Source organism: Salvia miltiorrhiza, chromosome 1 (genome assembly GCF_028751815.1).
Source record: "Salvia miltiorrhiza cultivar Shanhuang (shh) chromosome 1, IMPLAD_Smil_shh, whole genome shotgun sequence".
Taxonomy (NCBI): domain Eukaryota; kingdom Viridiplantae; phylum Streptophyta; class Magnoliopsida; order Lamiales; family Lamiaceae; genus Salvia; species Salvia miltiorrhiza.
This window is the reverse complement of record NC_080387.1, coordinates 34,860,275-34,886,425: the sequence shown is the minus strand read 5'-3', so window position 1 is coordinate 34,886,425 and position 26,151 is coordinate 34,860,275. Positions and strand designations below refer to the sequence as shown.

At 30.4% G+C, this 26,151-nt stretch overlaps 1 long non-coding RNA gene across 1 annotated transcript in view; it reads right to left on the bottom strand.

Moving 5' to 3' along the window:
- Positions 1-1,819, bottom strand: part of LOC131022223 (uncharacterized) — a 6,863-nt gene extending 5,044 nt beyond the window's left edge. Inside the window, exon 1 of the long non-coding RNA XR_009101183.1 lies at positions 1,520-1,819. This is a non-coding gene — a long non-coding RNA (uncharacterized LOC131022223). The remainder of the gene's footprint in view (positions 1-1,519) is intronic.
- Between the last annotated feature and the right edge of the window lie 24,332 nt (positions 1,820-26,151).

The following is a 26,151-nucleotide window of genomic DNA, read 5'->3' as shown; positions in this document are numbered from 1 at the left end:
TTTTGTTATTTTATTTAGACAGCTGCAGTGCTTTAATTCAAGCCATTCTTGAATTAATTAGTAGGCTATTTTATTGAGCCTCTTAATTAATGAGCTTATTACTATCTCCTTCAAGCCCAAATAATTTAAAGAGGACTGTTATCGTTTATTTCATTTAAGCCACTTGTTTTGTTTAATTAATCGGCTACCTTTTTGAGCCATTAATTAATTGAAGTTACATTAGTAATTATATTCTACTGTCAAGCCCGATAAATTCTTACGGGGTTACTTATGGGACGAACCGAGTCAGTTCCTTCCATTTATCGAATACAAGAGCGAGAGTATTTATTTTACGATTTAGAATGTTCCGATGGGGAATGAAGAATTACAGATTTATTCGACCGCGATAGACGAGAGTTAGCTAAATCTTTTAGCATTGATTAACAGTAGAAATTTCCGACTATCGCTCAGAGTTTAGTTCATGCATACCAGTTTCATGCATGGTTATTTATGCATTCTCATTCTGAGAATTTTTCCCGAGTAAGTATCTTATGTTTTTCTCGAAATCAAGGTCAAGGTCGGGAATAACCGTCAATCAAGGAATCACCGAATCACCAAGATCTCAAATCAGGTGGGTTTATTTTCATATATATCAAATCAGTTTAATGTTACTTTCAAGCAAGTTATTTCATTACAGAATCTATGAACGGAATGTTATTTCAGTTGTCTCAGTTATTGTCTTGCCATAAAATGTTTCAGTTTAGTATGATATCTATCTGATGAGGCAATGCCAGTTAAGTAATCGAATTCGGGTCCTGAGCAGTTGATAGCTATCCTGCCAGGGCTAGTGTACACCCAGGGCCGTGAGCCATCTAACGGGTTGGCCGGTCAGGTGTCCGTGAGAGGTGGCCACCTCTCCGGCACACAAGCTTCAGATATGATAAAATACAAGAGAACTTAGACTGATCAGTCGATCTTTAAGAATCACAAAAGAATTTAGTAAGCTTGGGTTATTTCACGAAAACTCCCTTGCTGTACTGTTAAGATGGCATGACAAATTATGTTTTCAATGCAAGTTTCTATAGGCATATGTACCCACTGAGTACTTTTGTACTCAGCCCTGCATGTATTTCTAAATGTGCAGGTTGAGAAGTAGCTGGTGGTGATGAAGTGACGAGCAGGAAATCCCTTTTGTCTGAAGTCATATGTATTAAAGAACTCTTGAGTACATGTCTTCATACATGTAATCAGAACCTTCTTCCGCTGCGTACTCAAGAGAACTTCATATTATTTTTGATTAAGTCGGAGCTATCCGAACTTACTAGTTTGACTAAGTCATCACGACTCTAATTCCGTTGTAAATGTTCCCTTCGTTATTAATGTTTTAGTATGTTTCTTCGTTGATTATTAGTTATTCGTTCATCCCCTTTTTATCTCGCTTCTTATCTCCAACCTTGGTCATGGTTTCCCGGCTTAATTATCCTTGATTAAGTTCGGTCGTGACAAGCTGATCCCACAATTGAACCCAACATTTACGAACCTTTCGTCGTTGCATTCTTCGTCCTCGCCATTAAGCCACCGTCGGTGAAATCAGAACCTACAATGGAACCCTAATTCATCCACAGTCTGTGAATGGAGAAGATGGAAGAGTGATTTCTATGGAATAGATTTGGTAGGTTATAATTGAAGAGAGAGAGTGAATACCGATAAAAAGCTTAATCAAATACTTTGAAATTCACAATCAATGTAATTAGTATAATTTTATTTTATAATAAAACTAAAACTTATCGGTTCTATGGAATTTGTGATTGGTGCTATTTTATTTTGCATTCAATTCGTACCAAACATTCTAAATTCTCGACCAAAATCATTTGTCGGATGGAAAAGAAAATCTTTCCATATCCCACCCATGATGATCGGAACAGATAGAGGGATACGGATAGTCAACCTCAATTTTGATGACATTTTTGCCCTTCATACAATATTAGTTACGAATTATTAATTAAAACTGGAAGAACCGTAAGAAGGCTGAATCTTTAATCTGGTCCGTTAATTTCATACAGATGGAGGGCTTGATCTTGTCCATGTAGTTTATACACTTAGGAGTGTTTTCACTGTAGCCTCACCCTATATATATATATATAGTGGAAGGATCAAGTGTAAACTCTATCTTACAGTGAAAACTAGATCCTATGAACAAACACATAAAATACATGAACAAGAGATAATCAAGTCGTGAACAATTGTAATACATAAAATACATGAACAAAGATGGTTGAATCTTGTATACACGTGAACATTTAATTGTTCACGATTTGACTATCTCTTGTTCATGTATTTTATGTGTTTGTTCATAGGATCTAGTTTTCACCGTAAGATAGAGTTCACATATATATATGGGTACACTGTAGTTATATTGCTATTTTTCGTGAGATTATGAGTACAATGAATAAGGCAGTACATACTGATGAATAACGATATTAAAAAAATTGGAAAAAATTTCGCTTCCTCCAGAATTCGAACCCTGGTAAAAAAAATCGCCGTTTAAATAATATCAGTCATAGGATACATGAAATCAGCATCCACAAATCAATCTAAGATCTCACGGGGATTTCATTGGAACACTCCCCCATATGTATATATATGGGAAGGCGAAAATAAAAACATATTTTAAAATATAATATAAGAACCATTTTCAGCTCTTAGATCACCAATATTTACGATTAATTCATCATCTTGTTGGATGAATTCATGGTCCCGAATTCAAATCTCATAGGTAGCAAAAAAATTACTTTTCGCAATTCAACATTTACACAAAGAATTCAGACGTGTTCGACATAGAATTCATACATTTTAGCTAGTTCGCATTTTATATATTAAGAAGTGTTTATATCCTTTATATGAACCATTTATATCCACTTCTTAATATATACAATATATATTATACGAATTCTATAAACATTTATATCCATTTATAACCATTTATTTTATACGATATATTTATATGAGTCCAAATATATATATATCCACTTTAAATATATAGGGGAGAGGTAGAATTCATATTGAAAGTGGTTCATACGAGTCCAAATATATATCGTATAAAATAAAAATTATTTTTAGCCTTTAAGTCCAAAATGAATTTGCGACAATTGATGTTTTTTTTAAAAAAAATCTTCATTTTTTACAATAAATTTATATATGTTACAGCGAATTCATAAATTTATACATTATTTGATTTAATACAATAACGATTCCCTATAAATATAAATATAAACATAGCTAGTATGATGTATTCCCTTCAAACCCGATGGTGTATGACCTTTTAACTCCATCGTGACTAAGTTACTCCAACTCGGACATAGTAAAACCAATCTCAACTCTGTTTCAATTATAACAAGCAGATCCGGCCCAATCTAGAACTTAAACCATATAAATTTTATGGGCTTAGTTTCCCAGCTTAAAATTCTTAATATATTGGGCCGTGTCTAAATTGAGCCGAACGACCAGTCCATATTTATCTAAATGGTTTTATATAGTACTCCCTCCGTCCCGGCTTTTGGTATCCAATTGAGAACGGCATGAGTTTTAATAAAGTGATTGGTGTGTTGTGAGCGGAATAAGGGTCCCACATTTTATGTAAGAGTTAAAATAATTAAAGTGGTGTAAGGGCCCCACCTACTTTTACTAAAAATAGAAATGGATATCAAAATGTAGGACGGCCAAAAAAGGAAAGTTGGATACTAAAAGCTGGGACGAAGGGAGTATTAGTAAGGTTTATGGTTTAATTATAAATTACAGAGAAATGGCTCCAAGTCTAACAAACCTTCTCAAACTTGATTACGGCATGAAAGTGTACACTATATTGCGTTATAATCATAAATTGGCAAAAAAAAAATTCCAATTCTAAATTTCAACACTTACCATATATTTTTGCCCTAAAGTTCTTTTAATTCCATATGTTTTTGGTACTTTTTGATGGTACGGACCAATCTTCTTTGCACGCATGAGATAAAAAAAATATATTACTATTTTCACTAAAAATTACTATCTAGGATCCACTAGAGTAGAGACATGATATATCCTGATGTGAACAAATTGGTCACATCAATAATTTCCTACATTTCTAGACTTTTCAACCAAAATAATAAAATCCTTACCACTTGTGCCATTAGATGAGGCCCATTAGCCGCATTATTTTGGCCCACCAAAATGTTCACATCAAAACATAGTACTCAAAGAGTGAGTCACCGCCTCCACTACTAACAAACAATTCATGGTTGGGATGATTTAATTGGTTGAATGAATGAAAATATACTAAGTGTGTGATGGAATTTATCTCTCGTATTAATATATAATCTATAAAATATTACATCTCTCAAGCAGCGGCGATAAGTTTCAGTTTCTCCTTATCGAAAAAGACAATGCTTACTTAGATTTTCTGCAAGAAACTATGGGGCCATCTTTCTCAATCACGTGGAAATAAACGAAAAATATGTGCCCTTATTGAAGCATGTTATACACCTCTATTCAAGTCACACAGAGTTATTAATTCCATCTTATCCAAACTATAGCAGTTGCCAGATATATTTATTAATTACATATATATGTGGTATTTATTTGAGTAGAATTGGATACCAAATCAAACACCAATTTGTAATAAATCCAAACTGAAATGTTTGGGGAAATGACTAGTATGTCCCCCTTGCAATATAGTAGCAGAAGCACCCTACCAAAGCTGCTTCACAACTTTTTACAAAATAGAAATTGAAAAGAAAATAATGATATGATAACAAAGTAAAAAAGAATATAATCTATGATTGCCCTTTCTCTCTCATGTATGATGCAAAGAAGGCAAAGGTAAGTAATGGTACATGATTTGGTCCAAGGCATGCCATGGCTCATGGCCTACCCAAGTTATGGTGGCATACTTCCATCATTCTTCAACCACATTGGTCTATATGGATAAACATCTATACGAATTACTATACTCATTATTCCATTTTAAGAATTTATGAAAATGCATATAACAAGATACCAAAACTTCACAAAATATCTATACGAATTACTATACTCTTTATTCCATTTTAAGAATTTATGAAAATGCATATAACAAGATACCAAAACTTCACAAAATATCTATACGAATTACTATACTCTTTATTCCATTTTAAGAATTTATGAAAATGCATATAACAAGATACCAAAACTTCACAAAAAAACAAGGATTATTAGCATGTAAATACACAAACTTTTTCAATTTTCTGAAATTTAACTTGACTTTTATTTTCTGCCCATAAATACATGAATTTAACATTTTTTTCGATTTTTGACACTGGTAATAAAAAAAACTCTATTTATTATTGACGTAGAGGCCGGAATACACGACGTGGACTACGAAATACGCACTTGAATAGAATAGTTATATTTATTATTTTGATTAGAGAGTGAATTCCGGCCTTCCCGTCAACAATAAATTAAAGTTTTTCCTTGTCGGTGTCAAAAATCAGAAAAAACATTAAGTTCATGTATATGTGAGCAGAAAATAAAAGTCATGTTAAATTTCAGAAAGTTGAAAAAATTTGTGTATTTACAGGCTAATAACCCAAAGAACAATACCACAGAAAATTCATGTGAGACTGCCTTGTCTTAAAAAATCAAAATTCAATTTCAAATTTACTAGCATTTGAAATTACAACAATATTACTAAGCATAAATTTCAATACTATAATACTCGTAAGATTCTCACTATACCTCATTTATTACACAAAGGAAATCCAAGTGAAAAGTCAATATGATATGAGTATATGATTTTTACATATACATATGTAATACATATATAATCTTTTTGCATCTAGAGATGCCATTTTTTCAGCTGTTAAGCAATAAACAATGTAACCCCACTAACCAACATCTATTCATAAGAGAAAAAAAAGGTGACACAAAGAGATGAACTTCTCTTTATAGAACAGAAAGTACTGGGCAATGTCAATGCCATAGATCTTAGTGTCTCATTATCATGGAAGATTTTACCCCTTTTTTTCCACACTTTGCCCTTTTTCAATGTACGCCTATAACTCAACCATGAATTGAGTGATTGCCCTTTCTTGGCAAGAAAAAAAGAAACATGAAAAAACTAATGAATTTCATAATGGTGGAAACAGACAAGCACGAAATCAATTATTTTATTGATCAGTGTAACGATTTCACGTATTAAAATAAGAGTCAATATATAAAATTCTTCATTCTCATATACTTCTTTCATTTAGAAGAGTATGCTTAATTTATTTTGTTAGTATTTATTTTAATAAATATTTGGTGAATATGTTGTGAGTGGAAAAATGAGACCACTTTTGTGAGTGGAGTCGAGAAATAATGGTGAGCCATATTGATAAATTTGTAAACAAAAGTTGAAAATGAAAATAAAAAATAAATAGTTAATGGCGAGGTCATATTCAAAAATAGATTATGTATACTCATGTAGGACAAATGAAAAATAAAAGTGAGCATACTCTTGTAGAACGCAAGAGAATGGTAAATATAAAAAATATGCATTAAAAAAGAAAATATAAAAATAACTAATTTTTGTATAAAATTATATTAATACCCTTATTTAACTTTTTTGCAAACTCTTTTCTTCTTCTCTGATTTTCTCTCTCTACGTAAACTCACACCTGGAATAGCACCCAAGTCGTTAGAATATTCAAAATACGAAACTGATGTTTTTTGGTTTATATGTGTAATTCATTGATTCTAGTTTTTTTTACGGTGGGTAGGAGGAGCGGTGAGGTTTGAACCCTGCATCTACTATTCGTAGATAAGAGTTCGCATAGCTTAGTGTCCCCTTAGGGACTTGGCTCTAGTTGAATAATTCTTTTAGTACGAAAACATGTCTTAAAAAAATAATTAAAATTAAAAATTAAATCAATCGACCAAAAAATCAGTCGCCAAACTCCAGCGAATTTCTTTTGATAAATTGTACTTTTCATGTACTAGATTCATAACTAATTCTAAAATTGCGATAAATTCACAATTCAAATTAGGTTAGTTGTGAATTCGATTAAAATTACGATGAATTCACAATTTGAATAAAGATTGATTGATTGTTAATTCGAGTTTTAAATCTAAAATTCATAATCAAACCATAAATTGATTGTGAATTGTGAGAGTAAAATAATGAGGGTTATTGGTGCCTAAATCCACGAACTTTGGGCTCATATTAATTTTTCCACAAACTTTGAAAGTTGTCAAAAAATACACGAACCTTGGCTAATTTTGTTTTTCCCCACAAACTTTGAGAATTGTCAAAAAATACATGAATTTTGGTTCATTTTATTTTTTCCCACGACTATATTGTTATAAGAAAATGATATAAGTAAAATTAACTAGCTAGCTTAATTAATTTAATTAATGATAGATGATAATTATTCACGGTGACGTGATTTTGTTTTTAAAATTTTAAAATATATTTCGTAATTAAAACGACATCGTATTAAAATAAAATAAAAGAATTATTTGAATAATTTTTGTAACTATATATTTCGTGGTAAAAAAATAAAATGAGCCAAAGTTTGTGTATTTTTTGACAATTTTTAAAGTTCGTGGAAAAAAAATAAAATGAGTCAAAGTTCATGTATTTTTTGACTAATTTCAAAGTTCGTAGTAAAACATAAAATAGGCCCAAAGTTCGTGTATTTAGGCGTCAATAACACAAATAATAAATATGATTACTTCTTATATTTTTATGAATTGATACCTTTTATTTTTACAATTTCAAAATGGATATTTTAAAAATCCTTTATTAGAAAAAACTTATATGATGTAGGGTTGATTGCCTATAAATTCAAAACGCTTTTAGGAAAATTCATAAATGCACAAGAGTTTTTTTTTTTTTTTTTTTTTGCTCATGATACATAGTCTTTTATTTTATTTTATTTTTTCTAATTTTGGTTTTATTGTTGGTTTTCTCCAATTTTAATTTGACGTGGTCATCAAAAAATGACACGCTGGACACACCGGACACATAAGGTGGCCAAGTGAAGGGTTAATTACATGTAAATCCAAAACGTTTTCAAGAATTCGAGAAATATGCCTGAGCTTTTTTTTTTCTTTCTGATTTTGGTCCAATTTTCAATTTTTCCCAATTTTAATTTATCGTGGCCATTAGGGATGATATGTTGGACACATCGGACGACCAAATAAAACGACATCGTCCCACTTAAAAGAAAACATCGTCGTTTTGGGTAAAAGTAACATGGTAAATCCCTATAATACTAGAAAGAAACAAGATAATACTAGAAAAATCGTTGTTTTTCAATATTATCATATGTATAAAGCTTCCAATATAACTTGTGAATTTTATTTTTTTTAAATGAAAAGGAGAATGAAAAAAGTGTAAATTATGTTCGTTTTTTTTTCCAGTATTATAGCTATTCACCACATTAATATCACACAACACGGCGTTGTTTCCATTTAAGTAGGACGGTGTCGTTTTATTTGGTCGTCTGGTGTGTCCAGCATATCATCTCTGATAGCCAAGTCAAATTAAAATTAGAAAAAACCGACAACTAGACCAATTTTTTTAAAAGAAAATTGGAAGGTTATGTATCTCGAGGGAAATAAAAAGCCCAGGTACAATTCTCGAATTCCTAAAAATGTTTTAAATTTACAGGCAATTAACTCTTTTATTCGGTCGTCTAGTGTGTCTGGTATGTCTAGCATGTCATTTTTCGATAGCCACGTCAGATTAAAATTGGAGAAAATCAATCACTGAACCAAAATTAGAAAGACATTTTTTTTTTAAAGATTATGTATCTTGAGATTTAAAAAAAAAAAAAAACAAAACATAACATATGTACGATTCTCGAATATGTTAATCCTAAAATGTATGTACACTAGATCATTGAATATTTGGTATTCTTGATAAAAATATGTTACAGTGTTTATCCTATTTTAAAAATATATAATTACCTTTACAAACTTTTAATGTTCTCTTTTAAAACGCTTTAATAGCTTTTAGTAAAAATATAAGTTCTTTGCAAAGATTTGTTTAAGAAGATAAATTAATTAACAAAAAAAAAAGATAAATTAATTCAAGTCCTTTTTCAAGACTATTTATCTGATTTTTAAATTTTTTATACAAATATGGGGAAAATAAAAAAATATATATACGTAGGATTGGAATTATTATACTTATCAGTAGACTAAATTAATCCGTTTGTAAATAAAATTCGAGTTTGTTCTCATCTTTCTCTCTCTCTCTCTAAAGCCCATTTCCATTGCTCATTTTCTGTGGGCCTTTCGTGTCCCGAAAATATAATTATTTTGTTGGATTATTATTTGCTAACAATCATTTATAATGGTTGCCCGCTTTTTTAAAAAAAGATGAATTTAAATTGATGAGCCGAAAAACTACAATTCACACATGTTTTTCTTCTTTCACGAATCACCACCACCTCCCAAATTTCAAGCATTTCAACGTCTATAACTATAAGAATCTTTTATAAAATTAATAAATCCAAATACGATTTACAAATAATAGGATATTATGGGAAAAAGTTTTTTATTTTTTTAATTTTATTTAAACTAATGAAATGAAAGCTAAGCATTAAAGAGAGAGTGGTGACAAGATGAGGACTAAAATCTAATCAAATTTTGGCAGATTAATTGATCTGAAATTGTGTGCATCAACTAAGTCAAGATTCTCATGCATTTTGTCCCATTGTGGCAAATCTTCATTGTTACCCTAGAAAATATTTTCATGACTTTCCGTCATATCTTTTTCTTTTGAAATTTAGATGAATGCAATATATTTTGGGTGGTCCACTTAGCTAAATAACTATTTTATTTACCTCTTTATTTATTTAAATTCCTAAATGATATCTAATACATTTGAAATTTTCATCATTTAATCATTAATTGCTATTAAAGATTTATAGAATAGGCCCAAATAAATATTCAAATTACAAATATATTAAAACGGAACATAATTAACTTTAGTGTATTTGTATTATTTTAGTACATGGTAATAATGACATGTTGTTGCTTAGGCCGTAGATTAATAAGCTGAACCCACCAAGTTTATCGGCTAAGTTTCGTTTATAGCTCATAATTATACTTTGTGCACCAATCAAAAACAATTATTTTATAACGATAAAATCATTATAGTTTCCTTTAGAGGTTTATATGAAAGAGATTGTAAAATCTAATAGGTCTATATTCAAATGGCATGTAAATATTTATTTAGAGATGTAATTCTATTTCGTTGTATATGAGGTACAAAATATAAAATGAAATAGTGCCATTTAGATAAGTATTCAATTGTAATTTAATCAACAAAGTTGGAACAATAATACTGATTCTTTAATGTATGAAATATCACCATTTCACCAGAAATTTATCAAATGGACATTATCTACTTCTTTCTAGATGATTATTTCAGTCTTAACGAAAAAAAGAGAGGAAAAATAAAAAACTCAACTATGAGCTTGCCTTAACACGGCAATTAGAGAATGTATATAATATGTATCCTTTCGAGAGAGATAATTATTATTGATATCTTTTGTGACTATATGATTGCGTAGTAGATATGATTAATGAAAGTTAAGTTTTTTTATGTTAAAGTTGCCAGAATGCCAGTGTCATATACTCGTATAATTTAGAGTTAATTGTACGTAAATTCAAAACTTCTTCGAGAATTTGGAATTGCACTTAATTTTTTCCCCTCCAAGATACATAACATTTCGTTTTCTTTTAGTTTTGGTTCAATTGTCGATTTTTCTTAATTTTAATTCAATGTGACCATCGAAAAAGACACGCTAGACACACTAAACACATCATTGCATCGAAAATTGCACGTGTCTTTTTTTTTTCCCTCAGGATGCATAATCTTAAAAAAAAAAATGACTCGATTGTAGGTTTTTCCCAATTTTAATTTGACGTGGCCATTGTGAATGATGCACTGGATACACTGAACAACCAAATAAAATGGCGTCCCACTTACAAGGAAATAACGTCGTGTTGTGTGAAATTAACATGGTAAATCGCTATAATAGTATAAAGAAACAAGATAATACTGGAAAAATCGTCATTTCTAGTATTATCATATGTATAAATTTTTCAATATAGACTTGTGAAATTAATTAAAAAAAAAGTGAAAATGATAATGAAAAAAGTGTAATTATCTTGTTCATTTCCAGTATTATAGTGATTCACCATGTTAATTTCACACAAAAAGACGCCTTTTTTATCGTTCGCTCTGTACAGCGTATCATATCTAATGGCCACATCAGTTTAAAATTGGAAAAAAATCAACGATCGGACCAAATTTTATATATAAAAAAGTTATGTATTCCGAGGAAGAAAAAAAAGCTCGGGTGCAATTCTCTAATTTTTGAAAACATTTTGGATTTACAAGCAATTAACCCTTTCATTTAGCCGTCTGATGTGTCCGGTGTTTTCTAGTGTGTCACTTTCCGGAGGTCACATCAGATTAAAATTGGGGAAATCGACAATCGGACCAAATTAGAAAAATAAAAATAAAAATGAAAGGTTATGTATCCTGAAGAAGGAAAAAAGATCAGGTGCAATTCAGACTCGAATTCCTGAAAATATTTTGAATTTATAGGCAGTTAACCCTATAATTTATTATTTTTTTATTTATTATACTAATGCGTCTTTTATGGAGTATTATATTGTATTTCCTCTGTCTCATCTCCATAGTCCATTTTATTTTTTTAAACATATAAGAAAATATAATTAATATATTGCTTGAAAAATATAAATTATATGCAACTGTTTAATTTTGCTCCTATTATTCTATGTTTGCTTGTATTAATTGAAAGACAAAAATATGAATTGTGAATTTTATAAACTATAAGTAAAGTTATTTTAGTAAAAGAAAAATTAATACAAATTTAATTTGGAAAATAAACTATATATTGAAACATCTTTAAAAAAATAAAGGACTATAAAGATGGGATGGACACGTGTATGTGAAATTGTTGGGGATTGATGTAGATAGTAAAGCAATATCACTAAGTATACAAAAAATATATACTCATATTTTCATTGAAGGTGCAACTATTTTTTTTTCTTTTTCCTTTTTGGTTTTCTTGGATATAAGATTATTATATTATGAAATGTGACTATGAATAAAAGTAGGCAAACTCATATAGAGTGTATGACTTATGAAATTGTATAGTATATCAATAAATTAATCAAATAACAATCATGCTTCGGGATGTCAATTCAGTCCGAAATTTGTGGGTTGACCCGATTAGATCGATAATCTGAGAGGTTAGGTCTAAAAAATTTAAACCCGAAAAAACTACAGTCCGAATAGCCCGACATCCGATAAAGTTAGCCTGAAAATAGCCTGGCTCCTGTAGCACTATCTCGAAAACAATGCGTTCGCATTATTATATGAAAATTTTCTCATTATTTGATTTTTAATTTCATTACTTTACTTCTTAAAATTAGTATAATAAGATATTTTTTATTTTTCCACATATTTGTGAAATGTATTTTGATTCAATGTTAGAAAATTATACTTGTTGGGGATGGATCCAACAATTACGGAGTAGGACATTAGGTACATACGGAATGGCGGGCATTATCAACCTGAAACCACAAACATGTTATAACCCTTCTAGGAACACCGATGAGGGTGTCGATGGAAGATCCTCCGACACTCATCAAGTCAGTCAAGCGTTAAGAAATAATTGACAGAAGAAGTAAAAGTAAAATGTAAAATTAATTGAATAATAACTTAAGGTTGATATAATAGATCTAGTTGGTCGAATTGGTCAGCATGGTAGGTCAGGGTGAAACCAAATTTTAGAATGTGTGAGTGTTGAAGCAGATTGAGTAAATGAGCGAATTGTGTATAGAACGTGTAAGTGGAGGCGATGAGAGTATAAATGATTGGATGCCTCGTCTGACCTAGTCAGGTTGTATTTATAGGTAGATGTATGACGGCTAGGGTTGTCACCTGGCTTGAGTCCCAGTCATAACTACTCTGAAATTTACGGAAATGATCTCCCTGACTTTCCCTTGACTTATTTGCCAAGTAGCTACCCTTTTTAAGGTTTGTTCTGACGATCATGCATGTCCCTTCATGTTGGGTCCGACTATGGGCTCATTAATATGAAATGGCTCGATTCGTCTAATTGGACTGTTTCGTTGTGCCTCATAAGTTTAAATCGAGTAGGCTTGTGCGAATTTTGTCCACTACAATGGTCATTATTTAAGTTCTCTGTGTTTTTAGTCCAATAGTTAACATAAAACGTCTAGATATAAAAATTAGAATATGATAATCATTTAACAAAAATATTTGCATTTTTATATGCATCAGAGTTGCATATAAGTTGTTGAAATGTCACTTATTTATGTATGTATTTGTTTGTTACAAATATAATATTGTCAAGAGAAATATATTAGTTAATTTTTTTAGGAATTTTTCAAGCTCGACTAATCTAATGGGTTAACCCAAAACTCGAATATTTAAAGTTATGATTGAAATTTTGTAATCTATTTTTTTCAACCCGATTAATCTCTATCCAAATAATTTGATAATCCAATAAAATTGATTCGGAACTCGGTAAATTGGCTCAACATCCCTAATTATGCTATTACAAATTAATGAACAAACAATTACAATTCAATAAATTAAATAATATGTAATCCAGACAATTCTTTAACTGATCAAATAAATGGCGTACTTCAGATAATAAAAAAAAAGTGAAACAGAAGTATTCAATTAATTATTAGTTTAATAATGAACCATTAACAAACAGTGTGATTATTATAAGCTAAAATATAATACTACAGTACTATAATATTTGTGAAGCTTTTGTTTCACCAATAGGGTGAAGCTTGAAACAATCAAGAATCTTCACTTTTTTCAGTTAGAAAAAAGTCTCTTTTATTTAATTCTTGGTAGAAATCAAATTGTACTTTTTTCTAGATTTAGACTAAACCTGAGGTCAAGAAAATATAAATTAATAAAAAAAAAATTAAGCAAAAATTTGCTGCAATGTTGACTGGGACTCGAGTTAATAGTATAAAGTTGAAAGCTTCTGAAATACTATCAAAACAACAAAATATAAAGAACAAATAATAAAGTTAATTTTTTTTAGTAACAAACATTAAATCATATTAATACACAAATCATTTCCAGATTAATTTATTTTTCAAAAAATAGGATAATATTTTATATACATCTCACACATTTCCCCAACAAAACAAAATTAAAATAGATTTAAATTTGCAGTTAGGTTGAGTAAAAAATAGCAAGAAATTCCAAAAGGTGCACTAACTCATGTGCATCCAACTAGTGCTCCATCTTTTTATGCCTTCTCCCCCAACTTTCTTTATTTTGATCGAGAGAATGTACTATTTTCCACGAATATTCAAATACACCAATATTCGTCGCCTAGTATATAAGTCCGAAGCTTAATGTATTTGAATCTCGTTAGTATTTTCTAGTTCGATTCGTCATATTATGTTGGATTAGTTGTAGTTTATGTCTTTAAATTTCATTATATTCTAGAAATATCTATAACTTACTTCAAAAGTTTAAAATTTTACTAAAATTTGATCTATGTCTCACTACAAAATTTGACGATGAAATAATGGGTCACCTCTCATGAATTTGCATCATTGAATATAATGTAGAGAAACCCCTAAATCCTAAGATCCAACTAAGAATTGATTTTGATAAAATAATTATTTTTTCAAAGTTGAAGATTTTGTAAGTAAAAGTATAAATTAATGATATATACTTTCTAAAAAACTTTGAAAGTTGAGGGTATAAATTAACTTTATTTATCTTATTATATTTTTGTTTATTGTAGTTTACTCTTTTTTTTTCGATAATAAATATGAATACAATTTACCTATAAGTAGCATGCCCTTTTTGATAGGAATTTGTCTCTATTTTTTTTTTTTGATAAGAAAAGTGAAATATATATATGTAAAAGAGGAAATAGAAGTTGGTACCAGAGGTACCCAACAGTTTACAGAAAAGGATCCATGGGATCAGAAGAACACCACGAGGCAAAATTTCGCTCCACACCACACAGATTAAAAATACTAACCCAACTCCACAAAAGACATAATTTATATAAGACATAATTTAATTCATAATTTATATTTTAAAATTACAATGTAAATTCATGTAATTGATGTATGGCTAAAAAATGGTAAATATAAAAGACCACACAACATAATTTATAGTAATATACTTATGTTTTTTATTTCTTTTCTAATGCGTTGTGGCAATTTCTAATGATTTAGGGTTAAGGCATAGTAGTAGAATAGAAGCATCATTATTTTCGCAAATATCTATGAGAAAACCTTTAATTTTATACACGTACAATGTGACTATTAAGATTCTTTAAAATGAAAAAAGAATTTAAAAAAAGTGCAGAGACAAATACTGGGTTTGTCAGCTAATCACTGTCAGAGACGCTGTAATTTAAACTGGTGTGTACTTTGAACAGCAAAAGAATAGAATTATAGAACTCGAGGAGTTGCAAATCGCAATATCATCACATATTTTATTTTATTTTATTTTATTTTAATACTTATTTGTCACTCTATCATTAATTAATAAAATTTCGACATTTCACAACCGCCCACAGATAAAATATTCCAATATAGCCAAACATAAAGCTGTTTTGCTCTAACAATTGATTTAGTCTAACGGAAGAAAATATTTTAATCGTAGGAGTTAAAAATTAAATACAAGCATATATGTATCGGGGAAGTTAAATATTTTTTTGAGATAAATCGAATAAGCAAGTGATATTAGTGGACTGTAAATAAGTATTGCCCCAAAAAAAAAGTACTGCCCCAAAAAAATCTCTACAAAACATATACTAGTATATATGATCATAAATAAAGAATGTAATGTGTTGCACCAAGCAATCATACAAAACGAGGTAGAAAAATAAATAAATAATTATATATATATATGGGCAGTCTCGTAGTTAGGGTGGTGTTAGTGAGTAGAAATAGGCAGTGAGAAAAGACACCAACATTGCAAGAATGCTGCCCAAAAGCCACAACTCAAAAGCCTTGGAATGGCAAACCCATCATGCCCCTAAGGGGACACAAATGGAATTGTCATTGGACCACCTATGACCATTACATACATATACATACATTTTTTTTTACTCAAATTAATCGAGAAACGATCATCTATCCATTAAACAAATATAAGTTTACACTCTTCAATAACATGATATTGTCATGCATATGATCACTATATAGGGTAGGTTCTAATGAGATTGTTATTGTCCGTGAGTATAATGAATAAGATTGTATATAGTGTTGAATAACAGTATATAGTGATGAATAACGATATTAAAAAAAATGATAAAATTTTCGCTCCCTCCAAGACTCAAATTCTGGTAAAAAAATTCACCCTCTAGATAAATATCAGCAGTAAGATACACTAAATCAACACCTACAAATCAATCTATAATCTCACCACATGTATAGAATTTCATTGAAAGAGAGAGATAGAGTTAGATTATAGTAAGAAGACTACCTTTTCTTAAAAATGAAAATAATGAATAAGTAAGTATATAATGTTGCATAAGTTGTTTGTAATGATTGAATAACGATATTTAATTAATTAATAAAATTTTCACCCACTTCAAGATTTAAGTTTAGATAAATTTTCGTCCTCTCTAAATAAATATTAGTCATAGAATTTAAAAATCTAATATTACAAATTCATTTTTATTTTTCACCATATTTGTTCAATTCACATTTAATATTTATTGAGGGATAAAGGAGAATGTTGTTTTAAACTTGTTGCATCAAGAATAAAAGTGTAGGAATTTAGGTTGGAGAATAAGTAGGATAAGGAGGAGTTTAGGGGCTCAAAGCAATATGCTTTGCAACCCCCAAGAAAATAGGGGACATAATAAAATTTTTGTCGCTATTGTGGAATTTAGTTATGCCCAAACAAAGAAGGGAACTAATAATTAAGTGTTGTCTCCAATTTTTGTTGATGAAATAAATTAGTTTTACAAGAATCATGTCAGCACATGCAATTAGCCCCTATTGCTCATTCATGTTGTAAGCATGACATTATCAATAGTAAGCATATATATATATATATATATATGAAACATAATTTTTGATACTTTCATAATTCAATGTATGAAATAAAATCATTAGTTAACTAGATAAAACAAACTATCTATCTATAAGAATGTAATGATATTATATAGTTGGACAGAACTTACCAGAAAAAGAAGGAATAGTCCTCAAACTTCCCAGAGGGTTCCAACTTTCTTCATTTGCAGGTTAGTTTAGATTAGAAAAGGGCTGTTAGTGAAAATGCAACAAAAATAGAACCCCTTTTTCTGTTAAATTCCAAAAATTAACGTTGTAGAGGAGTTAAGTAAGTGCAAACTAGTTTGTGCTTCAACATTTAAAGAAAAAAGGAATAAAATTATAAATATAAGTAATTAAAATTCGTGGCCCATCTAATCATTTGGTAGAAAAGGGCCACCGGAAGTCTCCATCATTATTGTGGAGAAACCTAATAATGATAAAATAAAAAAGCCACATTCTTCTATAGCCTTATTACTAATTAAGGTTTAATTGCTACAAAAATTAATTTCATAATAAATTTGCTCAATTTATTTTAATTTCCATTATAGCGTGAATACTCTTTAATTTTTATGTGTTACATATATACAATATGATTGAAATTGGGTAAAACAAACTAACTTACCGGAGACAAATCACATTAGATAACCCTATTTTGATATATCAACTCAAATGTTTCATAAAAGATCCACAATATGGGTGGAATGGATTAGGGGCTTCACATTATATTCCCATAAAAAATAGGGTGGTAGTCTTTACCATATTTGAAAGACAAAAACAAAAACATACCCACTATAAAAGAAATGTATAAAATGTACCCATTTTGGAGTTGAAAGGACTAAGATACCCTTAAGATAGAGAAGAAAATACCAAATAAATCCCCTTCTCCCCCCTCCCAAAAATATCGCAGCCACACTCTTTCTCTCTCTCACACACTATATATCTCTCTCTCTCTCTTCAGCGCGCCTCCGCCGCGACCTCCTGCCTCAGCCGCCCAACCTCTCCCTCTGCCCAGCCGCACCACCCTCTTCTCTCTCTCTCCATTGCTTCCCCTCTTCCAGATCTGTCTCCGCCACGGCGCGCCTCTGCGTCGTAGTGCCTCGCCTCGCCGTGGTGCCTCCTCCTCCGTCGCGCCGTGCGACGTCTCATCTTCCACGCCTCACTGCGCCGCCTCTCCGTCGCAACGCTCTCTCTCTAGATCTGCTGCAACGCTGTACCTCCGCCGCGCCGCTCCTCCGCCTCGTTGGTTCAGTGCTCGACGGTACAGTGCTAGACGCGCAGTTGCTCGACACTTAATGTCGAGCAATAGTTCAAATTGAACTATTGCTCACCACGCTCGACATATCCGCCTTGCTCGTCGTTTCAATGCTCGACGCTCGACGCCTTCGCTTCGCTTGTTGGGTCCTGGAGGGTCACTAAACTGGTGTATGGGGGGAATACACCAGTAGGCTATTTTTTGAAAAACTTTTTGAATAATTGAAGATAGTATCAACTGATACTGAAGGATTTAGACTGAAGTCGGCAATCAAAGAAGTTTCAGTTAAAAAGAGGTTGTACACTGATACTGAAATAACTTCAGTATTTTGATTCCAGTTAGGTACGAAGCTTTAACTGATAATCCACGTAAGGCTTCAGTCTAGAATTTTGAAATCAGATAAGTGTGATGAATCTTACTGATTATCTAAAGATTTATCAGTTAGACTAATAACACCAGCAGTGAAAAAATAAACTTAAGAAATAGTCTTTGTATTTAACACGTTGTGCACAGATAAGAAGGTAAATCCTGAAAGCGGTAAACAACACAAGAAATTTTTACGTGGTTCGGAATAAGTTCCTACATCCACGGTCAGTTGAACACACTGACAATCACTCTGGGCTTGTGCTTATGGGTACACAGCAAACCTTTAACTGAAACAAAGTTTCAGTGCCAATACTCTGGATTAGACTTCTCGTCTCCTTCTTAACTCGCAGTTGCAAGGACTACACAAGTTTTGCCCGTGAAGGCTAAGAACTATTGAGTTCAGATCACTGTCTCGAACTCTCTCTCTCAAACTCTTTTTTCGCTCGATTGAAAAGGGGTTCGAAATACCAACTAGATTACAGAGAACATGCTATCTGCAATCGGGGACTTAGGCTAGGGATTTTACAATAGATTTGCCTAAGGATATAAGAGAATATATGTAATCAGTGAACTGATGTGGGCTTTGAGTATTCTCTTCTTCGATTCAAACTGTGAAGGTAGTGAAGAAGGCTGAGTTGCAATTTTGGCAGAGGTTCAGCTTGAGTGTTTGAATCGGTGAAGATTGAAAATGTTCCTCGAGCTCTATTTATAGGCGAAGTCTTGAATAGATCCGTTGGCAAGATGGTCTTCAAGAATTCGGTCGTTGTGAGATAGATTTGAATTTTGGCTGATGCTTCAATCTTTGAGGTTCCTGATTTGGTGAGGAATGGCGTCTCTAGGTGCAGGAGCATGGTGCCTCTGAAAAGTTAGCACCAAAAAGGAATGCTCTGCTCAGGAAAGGACGATCTTCAACATCTTTGCATTTAATGCGACTGTACTTGGTGTGTACGTGGCTTTCTTTTAACTTAAGCGTCAGTCCGATGAAGAATGTCAACTGATACTTGACTTATGTATCAGTCCGCTAATTCCACGTGGCCAACATTAGTTATTCAGTTATAACTGAATCTTCAGTGAAGTCGTCGTCCAATAAATACTTCAGTATTTGACTTGAGTCTTCTCAGCTGCGATCTTCAGTTGAGCAGTCTTCAAGCTTCAGTTCGTCGGTCTTCAGTCTTCATAACTTCAGTCTAACTAGAAAACTGAACTCTAACACTTGAATTCGAAAAAGTTCTATACTACTAAAAAGAAATTCTAAGAGTTTTGGTATCATCAAAATTAGGGTAAGAATATTTCATTAATTTTTCAACATCGCTCGACAGTTCTAAATTGCTCGACACGCGATGCTCGCGACACTCGATGCTCGAGGTGTCGAGCAATAGTTCAATTTGAACTATTGCTCGACACCTCGATGCACGACAGTTCAATGCTCGACGCTCGACACTTGAGTGTTCGACGCTTCAGTGTCGAGCAATGCATAAATTACACATAAGGGTAAAAATGCCCTAAGTAGGTATATTTTATTGTTTTGAAAAAATGGGTATATTTTATGTTTCATCTTTCAAAAATGGTATATCCCATTTTGCCTTTGAAAAATATAACACGTATTATCATATAAATATATGGCTATTATATAAATTTGATAGTGAAAACAAAATTTGCGAACTCAAGAAATTTATCTGGACCCCCCGAATTAATTATTTCCATTTATTACTGATAAACTAAAATTAGGGTTTTTGATTTTATGACCTCTTTTATTTGATAACAGAGTTGGTATTACTTTGAATTTGTTACAATTAATTTAAGGGGTTATAGTAAAAAATACATGAACTTTGAAAAAAGTTACAATTTTCATCTGAACTTTCAATTAAACCCCAAAATACATGAATTTATATTTTTGTTGCAATTTTCACATAAGTTTGACTTTCAACAAAATTAGAGCTTAATTGACAGTCAAAATTAAGTCACATATATTAATTTTTGCCTTCTTAGACCTCCGAACTTCTAAATACTCATCATCATCAGAAGTTAGACCAACATCAGGTGAATTTCCGACTATCAATTAAGCTCTAATTTTGTCGAAAGTCAAACTTAGGTGAAAATTGCAACAAAAATATAAATTCATGTATTTTGGGGCTTAATTTAAAGTTCAAGTGAAAAATGTAGGTTCGTGTATTTTTTAGCTATAACCTCTTAATTTATTTGTACTACGAGTCAATAACATTTAGAGCCAATTTTTGAGATAATCATATTGAGCAATGAAACTCAATATTTATCCATTCATCTTAAAAATACAAATTTTGAGTATTTTTTTTTTACAATTTTAGACTGTATTACCTTTAGTTTAGACAGATCGGATCGGATTGGGGCACGCGGATTTGGGTGGTACTTTTGGCACTAATATTATAATTTGTGCCAAAAGTACCAAATTACTTACTATAGAACAAATAAGAATATTAGTGCAAAAAATACCAACAGAAAAAAAACCCAAGTAATTTGGTACTTTTGACACAAACAGTGGTGGAGCCACATGGGGATTAAGGGGGGTGGAGACCCCCCTCCCAAATTTTGATTTTAAAAAAAAAATTATTTATTTATTAGTGTGTGTGTGTGTATATATATATATATAGGGGGAGATTCGAGAAAAAACCACTAAATAAAAGAAGAACGGAGAACTATTTTCAGCCATTCGATCATCAAGATTTACGGTGGATGCATCTTGTTGGATGAATGCAGATCCTGGGTTCGAATCCTGAAGGGAGCAATTTTTATTTTTATTTTTTTGAGTGGATTAATTTTAACAACGAATGCATTAATTTTTATAGTGGATGCATTAGATTTGATGGTTCTCACGTTCTCACAAATAATGTAGTTCTCTGTAGAACCACACCCTATATATATGTGTGTGTGTATCTATCTATTATAAAAGAATTTTGTCTTATAAAAGTTGATTTACTTGTTATATCCCCTCATATATATTTAATTTAATGTTAATTGTGTTATTTAAAATTATATAATCTATGAAAATGTTATTCATTATTATTATTATTATTATTATTATTATTATTATTATTATTATTATTATTATTATTATTATTATTATTATTATTATTATTATTATTATTATTATGCTTTTCTTTTAATAAAAAATACCTAAAATGTATGGAATGCCTAAAAAAAATAGTGTATTGAATCTAATTTGTAATGTATTGAGACTATATAATTTCTGAAAATGTTGTTCGTTATTACTACATTATGCTTGTCTTTTAATAAAAACTGTCTAAAATGTACGAAATGTCCAAATTTCTTTTTGTAATGTATTGATTCTAGTTTATAATGTGTTGAAATTATATAATTTATAAAAATGTTGTTCGTTATTATTACTATTATGCTTGTCTTTTAATAAAAAATATTTAAAATGTACGAAATGTCCCAAAAAAAAAATTCCCGGAGTCTACCGCCCCCGAACCCCGTACAAGTTCAGCCCTCTCCCTCCCCCCTCCCGAAGGCTCTATTATTGGGCACAAATAACAATATTAGTGCCAAAACTATCAAATTACTTGGTATTTTTTTGTTTTAAGTAATTTGGTACTTTTGGCACAAATTATAACATTAATGCCAAAAATATCAACCGAACTCGCGTCAAATCCGCGCGTCCAATTCAATCCGGTCCGCCCAAATTAAAGATAATACAGTTCAAAATTTAAAAAATTGCTAAATTTTATATTTTTATATTGAGTTCTAATTCCCATTATAGCTATATGAGTGCATATTCTCTAATATTTATGTGACTTTTATTAATAATTATCAATATCACGTAACTTATTATATATACAATTTCTTTTTAAATCATTGTGCTTTGATTAATATTTTCACTGATGAATTTATGAATTGCCGTTCATTTATACATAATTTCAAAAATCTCATATTAAAGTACAAAAGAATCATATCGTATTGTACAAATTGCAAAGTAAAATATTTATTCAACTATATATAGCAATGAATTATGATACTCGGTCATTATTTTTATTCTAAAAAAATCAGTAGTTAGAACGCAAGTATAATATACTTACTCACGATTAAACTAATTCAAACACATTAAATTTTAATGCAAACGCTCCAATAACTTCACAAAATAATTAAACTAAAAATAAAATTAAAAATATATATCCTCCTAACTAAACGTACACATAAACTGTACCAGTGCATGATTTGTTCAACTATAACTATTTACTTATATAAACCATGCAAGTCAATTATACACACCTAATCCATATAATTAAGAATAATATATCACAAAAGAAGAAAACAATAATCTACCGGAGTAAGTGTGAATCAAAATTAAGAAAACATAGACTGTTGACTTCCCAGAAAATTATTTATTTTTTAAAAATTAGATTACCAACCTGATACTTAAAAAAAAGTTAGTAGTAAAATAGAAACATAAGTTTTTAAAAATAAAAAAATAAAAAGTAAACGAAGTGACAAAAGATTAGCGTCATGGCCCAGTGGGCCCGTGGTCCTGACCCGACACAGATCCTGCGGTGGAGAGAGACTCGTGTTATTTCTAGAGAGAGAAAGCGGAGGGCATTATCGGTATTTCGCATGAGGACAGCAACTTCCACTATTGGGCAATAAGCCTTTTTTCGAGGGTACAAACTCTGCATCCCTGAATTCTACTTCTGACTCTGATCTCACATCTAATCTAAGGGGCAGAATTGGAATTACCGTACTTTTATGTTACAAATATGCCTGTAATTATTCCATGTAATCAACTATGAAAAGCTCTTTTTTTTACCCATGATTTACAAAAACTTCTTTCCAACCAATACGTCATAAATTAATACTAAGTGGTATTATATGAAAAAAAAAAAAAATTCTATTATTGGTTTTTCTTTTCATAAGAAGAAACTTAAATTTGGCTGAAGTTTTAAGTTGTACTCCCTCCGTCCCATGAAGCGTGACCCATTTCTTTTCGGCACGAGAATTAAGAAATTGGTATTTTGTGTGTTAAGTGTGGTAGGTGAAAAAATGAAAAGGTGCATAAATGGTAAATTTTTTGTCATTTTTAGAAACAGGTCAAGCTTCGTGGGACAACCCAAAAAAGAAAGTGGGTCACGCTTCGCGGGACGGAGGGAGTAATTTTTTAGGTTGTTTAGAAATTATACACTGCAACTAATGTTATTTTCCTTTGGCTCTCAAAAGAAAAGAAAAAACTGCAACTAATGCATGGAGTGGACATTTAAAATGCCTCATTCCACAAGTTTATAAAGTAATACTGTACTACATTTTTAACATATAATTTTAAAGATAAAGCATTTTTGTCTATTAACTCTAAGTTATGAAGCTGAATTATTTTCTTACTTTTATGATGAATACATACACGTAGAATGAACTTTATTTTAGACTAATTATAAGAATATGATATGTATATTAGTGAAACACAATGATATTTAGTCAATCAAATCAATACTCGTTGAACTGAGAAACCACTTTTTAAACTAGCCAAGTATTTTTACTTGATTAATAATATTTCATCACCTCAATATTATTTATTGGGGTTATTGCCAGAAAATACATATACTTTGTCAATTTTCTGGTTTATATCATGACCTTATAATTTGGCCAGAAAATACATCAATTTTCAATTTAATTGCAATTATAACATGACTTTATAGTTTGGCCAAAAAATACACCAAGTTTTAATTTATTCTCAACTATAACATGACCTTGTAATTAATTTAGTATAATAATATCAAGTTTAATACATTAAATATTTTTAATTTTCTTTTCATCTCACAATATACTATATATAAATACATATATATTTGATAAATATACATCTATATGTAAATAATATATAATATTATTTACTTTTTAACATAGTTTCTATTATATACGTACGTAATTTTTTTAATTGGTCCTAATATTTTATAATTTCACAATTTAAATAAATAAATAAATACTTATTATATATATATATATAATATTAATAGAATATTAAAATCAAATTTATATATATATATATATATATATGCATTTGTGTGTTGAAAATGTAGATATATATATATATATATATATATATATATAACAAGATATTATATTGATGGCTTAAAAATACATACATATATATATACATATATATATATATATTATGAAATAATTAATCATCTAACTTAATTTTTATAAAAATTAATCAATCAATTAAAAATATTTTATACATAAAAATTTAATATAAATACAATAAATATTAATACATCTATCATGAAAAATAATCTAAATAAGGTCATGTTATAATTGAGAATAAATTGAAATTTGGTGTATTTTCTGGCCAAACTATAAAGTCATGTTACAATTGCAATTAAATTGAAAATTGATGTATTTTCTGGCCAAATTATAAAGTCATGATATAAACCAGAAAATTGACAAAGTATATGTATTTTTTGGCAATAACCCCTTATTTATTCATTGGATTTTACTGTATTTTTCTTAATCCGAAAAACATCACGAAATTATCCAATTCAAAAAACTGGAGCCAAATGATTCAAATTGTGTGCACGTTTTCGTTCTGATTTCGTGGAAAAATAAGATAAAATGTCTTGTGCAATTTATTTGACTTTATCCAAATACTTATTTGTTAGTATTTATTTTATTCTTTTTCAGAAAAAGAAAAAAAATTCTTAAAAGGTGTATATGATACAGATCTTTGGCTAGCTCCACACATGCACACACAAATCTTAAAGGTGCCACTTGTTGGTTACACCTTTACAAAATTTTCCACACAGACAATTATTTCTAAATAAAATACAAAAAGTACAAGTAGTTTTTTTATTTTTCCAGTTAGATAGTTTGTTGAATTAAAATCTAAAAAATAAACTAAACCATCGATTCAGTTATGTAAGCACTACCTCGGATACGCTTTGAATAATATGGTAACAAATCCAAACTTGGGACAAACTTTTCTAGCCATTTTATCATCTTTTATAATTCTCATATTCCATTTTACACATACACATGATGAGGAATAAAAAATACTTCATCCGTCCCACGAAGCATGACACACTTCTTTTTGGCACGAGAATTAAGAAATTGGTATTTTGTGTGTTAAGTGTGGTAGGTGGAAAAGTGAAAATGTGAATAAAGGGTAAATTTTTTGCTATTTTTAGAAATGTGTCATGCTTCGTGGGACAGACCAAAAAGGAAACTGTGTCATGCTTCGTGGGACGGAGGGAGTAATTTTTAAGTGTTCATCGTCTAGATATGTATTGAATGCATCATCTTAATGAATAAATCATAAATTTAAAATTTGATAATGAGGTGGGCTCGAAAAAAATTACTTCAGTTGTGGCGGTGACAGTGTCACGGTGGTGATCGAAGGAGTCATAAAGTGAACAAAAATTGCATTGAAGACTTGAAGTATCCAGTCT